Source organism: Pyrus communis, chromosome 13 (assembly GCF_041283825.1).
Source record: "Pyrus communis isolate YQ-2024b chromosome 13, ASM4128382v1, whole genome shotgun sequence".
Lineage (NCBI taxonomy): Eukaryota > Viridiplantae > Streptophyta > Magnoliopsida > Rosales > Rosaceae > Pyrus > Pyrus communis.
This window is the reverse complement of record NC_142577.1, coordinates 17424722-17430632: the sequence shown is the minus strand read 5'-3', so window position 1 is coordinate 17430632 and position 5911 is coordinate 17424722. Positions and strand designations below refer to the sequence as shown.

The 5911-nt window shown below is 36.5% G+C and overlaps 1 pseudogene across 1 annotated transcript; it reads left to right on the top strand.

Moving 5' to 3' along the window:
• The first annotated feature begins 880 nt into the window (after positions 1–880).
• LOC148691873 (protoheme IX farnesyltransferase, mitochondrial-like) lies at positions 881–5700 on the top strand (annotated as a pseudogene). The gene is made up of 7 exons (XR_015954670.1): positions 881–1063; positions 1776–1921; positions 2279–2416; positions 2543–2676; positions 3647–3772; positions 4190–4293; positions 4991–5700. The product of XR_015954670.1 is annotated as a protoheme IX farnesyltransferase, mitochondrial-like (transcript).
• Positions 5701–5911: the final 211 nt, after the last annotated feature.

Genomic DNA, 5911 nt, shown 5'->3' with positions numbered 1-5911 from the left:
ATCATAGAATGCTAAGCTGCAATCTTGAGCATGATAAACCGACTTATGTTGAATCGAGTGACAACATACAAAATATTTTAAAATGATGACATGAAAGGTATGATAAAAAAGACGAAAAATAGAAACAAAAATACCACTCAACCACCCAATGGTATTGGAATTCTTCGTATCCTCTTGAAATGAAATGGGTTGAAAGCCAGTTGCTAACATGCATGTCACAGACCGCCTTCAAATGGAAACAATAGAAAACACCACCTTCAAACCCAAACACTAAAAAGAGTCAAATGACATACATGATGTTTTTGACAAATCCAATTAAATTTTTGGCACTCCAGCTGTAGTGTAGAAATTAAAATATGAATGAAACACACTACAAATTGTATCTTTTGAGTCTTAAAAATGTCATTCAAATCCGAAAGTAAAAAAAATGGTAAACCGTAGTCATGTGTGGTTGCACCTATCGCTTGATAATTCACATTATAATGTTTGTAAGTATATATCAACAGTCAAAAAAAAAATTCAGACCAAAACACATTCTTTATATTATATAACAAACGTAGATATGCGTTCAGGATACTATTACATAGGAAGCTTAGAGAAATCCTAACCCTTCTTGGGTCACTTCCAAATATTTAAAATTGGGAAGAAGACAACTTAATACATGCACGACACAATTCACAAATGGACGTGAAGATATATAAAGAAAGAAAAATTAAAGAAAAAGATTTGAAAACTTTGAGTTTCAACGATAAGGAAAAAATAAAAAGTAAAATGAATAGTATCATAATTGACTTTTTAATATAAAAATATGATTTGTTTTTTTAAGTAACAGCAGGGTTTTCGTTAAAATTCCATGTAAAGCATCCAATCATTTTTCCCTGTCTAAGAATCAAAGAGAGGAAACATTTGCATAAGAATGATACTTTAAGCTCGGGCTTGACCGATCCGATGGAGTCGGAGCCCTTTCGGCGGCGGCTGATCTCCCGTCGTTGGCTTCCAGGGCCTCGCACATGGCCCGCCACTATGGCCAGTGCTATTGGGAGCTCTCCAAAGCTCGCCTCAGGTACTCATTACCTCCTTTTCTTCAATCCATTTTTCATTGAATTTTTTAAAATTCAATCATTTTTCATCTGGGAATAATTAAATCATTGTATTATCTGATATTTTTTGATAATTTCTGTGATAATTTTGTAATTTTGTATGTGCGCGATTTTTGATATGTTTAATCTCATGTTGATTCACACAGTTGTATTGCCCTTAAACATTTGATTTTCTATTGGAAAGCAAGATTTAATTTCAATGTATCAATAAGATAGTATCTGTGGACAAGTTGTCATTCTTAAACAAACTGGATTGCAGAAACAATAATACTCAGTCTCCTCACAGCTGATTTTGCATCCCACCCATGTTCATGTAACCCAAACTCGTTTCAATATAAACATTCATAAGGGATCCCTTTCTCAAGGAAATATCCATTGTCACTTAGCAAGAAAATACATATTTTCCACCTCCATCTAGTTAAGTTGAGTTATCACTTATTAAGTTATTATGCCAATTTTTTTTTCAACTCCTGAATTCAGGACTCAGTTTGATTGCTCTGTTAGAAAAGGATGTTTCGATGTTTTGCTTCAACATGTAAAAGCAGTATTGGGTGTATTTTTATTCATGCATTAAACATGTACATTTTGTGTTCATAGCGGATTCTCTTCTAACTGGGGATTATCAATTTTTCGTCGTTGAAACTTAGTTTAAGATTTTTTTTTTTTCCTTATGAGTTTTTCACTTTTACAGCATGCTAGTCGTTGCAACTTCTGGAACTGGGTTTATTCTTGGAAGTGGCCATGCCATTGATTTTGCTGGACTTTGTTGCACATGTATGGGTACCATGATGGGTGCAGCATCTGCTAATTCCTTGAATCAGGTTTGCTGTTCAATAACAGATTTTTCTTTCTACACACACACACAAAATACGGAAGTGGAGCTAACTGGTGGGTCAGTGTGCGAAGAGAGGTCTCCCTTTAACAGGAATACATACACACACCAACATGAAAATTATGAACAAAATATTTAATGATAATTAGAATCGTTTCAAGATTAATGGTTTTCGAAAGTTTCGTATTATTTTATTTTGATGGTGCAGTTTCTAATTTATCATTGTTCAGGGCCCATTTGATAATTTTTGAGTAGTTAATGCCTCACTATTTGCAGTACCTGTAGTTTTGTAGATCAACAATTTGATCAGGTAAGGTGTTAAATCATTGAAATTATATGGTTTTAGGTGTTTGAGAAGCAAAATGATGCCAAAATGAACAGAACGAAAAACAGACCACTACCTTCAGGACGCATTACGATCCCTCATGCAGTCACCTGGGCATCCGCTGCTGGTTTAGCTGGCACTGCTTTGTTAGCAAGCAAGGTGCCCAAATGAGTTTACACTTTCTTCTATAAATGTTATATGACATTAAATTTCTGATTTCCATCACCTCAAATGTTTGATTGTTTGGGGACTAATGTTGCAACTCTTATGACAAGGTTGTTCCAGGCTAATATATTGGCAGCTGGTCTTGGAGCTTCCAATCTAATACTTTATGCGTTTGTCTACACTCCATTGAAGCAGATTCACCCAGTGAACACATGGGTTGGTGCTGTTGTTGGTGCTATCCCTCCACTTCTAGGGTAATTTGTCCCGTAATTTTCTTTGAGCTACATGCTATTTTCATTGGACCTATTGGAGTTACTTATTTATTGCTTTGGCTGTTGGACAATTATTCTTTCAATTGACTCATAGTAGCTTAAATGTTAGTTGTTGCAATATATTTTGGCAGCCCAAAACTGATCTGGGTTTTCTCTAATTCCCATTAAGGATTAAATAAAAACCAAGTTTGTTTTCCAATATCTATTGAAAAGTACCCATTGTTGTACTGTACTAAATGTATTATACATAAAACTGCAAATTCCCCTAGTATCTTTTTCTATCAGTCCTCCCCATGACCTCCCTCTCTGGTCTGAATTTTTTTGTAATATCTACGAATTTACCTCGTAGCTTCCACTTTAACAGTAAAATAGATCTCTCTCTCTCTCTCTCTCTCTCTCTCTCTCTCTCTCTCTCTCGCTCACACACACACACGTGTTTGCGTGTGTGTACGCCTTGTTATGTGACCATTACTTACCTCTCTCTGATATCCCGTTTTATCTGCCCCATAGACTTTTAGATATGAAGCTTCTAACCCTGCCAATCAACTTTGATCTTAGGATGTTATTATGGAGATGTGTTGGGAATCATGGTGGCTGACTTTAGCCGTAGGCGTAAAAAATAGAAACCGGTTTTTTTTATTCAGTTACTAGCAGTTTTACTATTTTCTTGTCTATAATTCAACTTTACTTTTCTTATTCATACAAGAGCAATTCTTATTTATTCTGATTGAAAAAAATGGGAATAGATCTAATTTTCTTCGTTATAATTATTTGTGCTGGAAGTTCCCCTTGGAGTATTCATATACTCTATAATTTTCTCGATGTTGAAGTTCCCTTTGCAGATCTGAACTGATATTCTTGTTTGTTTCATTACGAGTCATGCCATAAATAAGTTGTTATCAAGAACTGAATTTCCTGCATGCTGCTTCATGATTTCTATTTTGGGTTTCAGTTGGGCTGCACCTTCCGGCCAGGTTTCCCTCAATGCAATGCTACTCCCAGCTGCTCTCTACTTTTGGCAAATACCTCATTTTATGGCCCTAGCATACTTGTGCTGTAATGACTATGCCACCGGAGGGTATGAACTTTTGGGTCTTTCACGGTCTTACTTTAATATTTATGTCATCGGTTGAAAAGATTCAACTTTTGCACCTTGAAATTGTTTCAGAACAGGAGTTTTATTTTCTGCCCTTGCTTTCATGGGCCTTGTATCTGTTCATGGAAAGAATTAATCAATATCCAATTATGCCCTATGAGTTCAAGGCAGAAATAATTATAGTTGACAGATTTTATACTTTTGAGAACGAATGTTGTGAGCAGCCTGTTTTGTTATCAATTTAATTCCCCTTTTAAATGATTAGCATGAGATTTTAGGAATTTGCTGTCAAGCTGATTGTAGGTGGGATCTTTGTATGTTGATGGTGGTCCACAGATTATTGATGCAGTTCACTTGGCTCCTTCGTGTCTAATCCTTTTTCGTTTGTTGCGTATTCAGATTTAGGATGTTCTCCCTTGCTGATGCTTCTGGTCAGAGAACAGCCTCGGTAGCTTTAAGGAATTGCATATACATGATCCCTTTGGGGTTCTTGGCCTATGACTGTAAGTCCAAGACTCACAAACCATCTTTCTTTTTCTAATCGTGTTTCTATTTGTATTTTTGTATTCCTATTGGTGGTTGTCTTCTTGTAATGCTCTTTGGGCCTTTTTCTTTTTCTTCTCGCTTTTCAACCAATCTTATTTCTTATTGAAAGAAGGTTTTCCGTCATATAGGTGCCAGCATTGGTCTTCTTTAAATTGAAAATAAGTGATTTAGACTTACATTTACCATTGGGAAAAAACACAAGAAATGTTCTCTCATTTCTTTTTTTCTTCCATGAAATAGATTGGTATCTGGCTGTCGTGTCTGATATGGCTGTTTTCAGATTGCATTTCTGAGTCTTTAGGTGTTTGCATTTATCTAAGGCTCTTGGTGGTTTTAACAAAGCTGATGAGTTATATTTGTTATTCATGGTTTTGGTTAATTTCATATGTCACTGGTCCTCTCGTACATTGACTTTAATATGTGGCTCCTTCTACCTGTTATCAATTGTATGATACTGTGGGGACAATTCTTGATCATCTTAGTACGTGATTGATTAATCGGACATGTCATTTTTGTTATCATGCAACTCTTCTTGGTAGTAGAATGACCAACATATTCCATGCTTGAGATGCAACGCTCGGCCTTTGATCACTAAGCAGGGAATAATTAATGTTGGGGATTACATCTCATTCCGCCCGTTTCTTCTGTCTGCAGGGGGTATGACGTCTGGATGGTTTTGTCTTGAATCTACTCTTCTTACTCTCGCGATAGCTGCAACATCATTTTCATTCTATTGAGACCGTACTGCACATAAAGCAAGGAAGATGTTTCATGCCAGCCTTCTTTACCTTCTTGTATTTATGTCGGGGATTATGTTCCACCGCATCGTTGATAATCAACAAAGCCTTTCTGAAGAGAATTTAGAGAGTAGTGTTGAGCTTTCGTTGTCCTCACAAGACGGCAATGTCAAACGGAAGAGTAGGTTGAGGAATTCCACAGATGGCTCACAAGTTCGCCCACCTGTATCATACGCCTCTATTGCACCGTTTCCGTTCCTCCCAGTTCCTTCGTATGCCGATCCATGATATGTTTCTGGGTCCCTTGTTTTGTACAATGAAACGTCGAAATCTGCCCAATAAAGTATTTTTGTTCAAAGAGCAATGTCTTTCCCCAAGCAAACATCTCCCGGGAAAGGTCGAAAGCCTGTATTCTTTTGCAAATTGCAAGTTTCTTGTTGCGAATGTAATTTTTGCTTTGTAGTGTTGGGAGGTTTAGGTGTTTGAGTTGGTAATGCATTGTTGATTTAAAGTATACGAATATGGCCATCTGTTCAATGATTATGGAAGAGCGGCTATTGATTTTTTGTAGGGATGATATTTACAGAGTGATTTATAATATAAAAGGTTCTTATTATAAACATAAAATTCTGTAAACCGATCATGAAGTTTCTTGACGAACTCCTCAATCTTACGGAGCCAAGATATCTGCATCAAGTGCATGATCGAGTTGCCAAGCCCTTGATAGAGTTGTGTGCCCCCTATTATATTGAGATTAGGCGATCGCTCTTTTTGGGTTCACCTTCCATACCTATTTAAGCGCAAGTCCCATTTGCATTTCACATTTAGGATTGGAAGA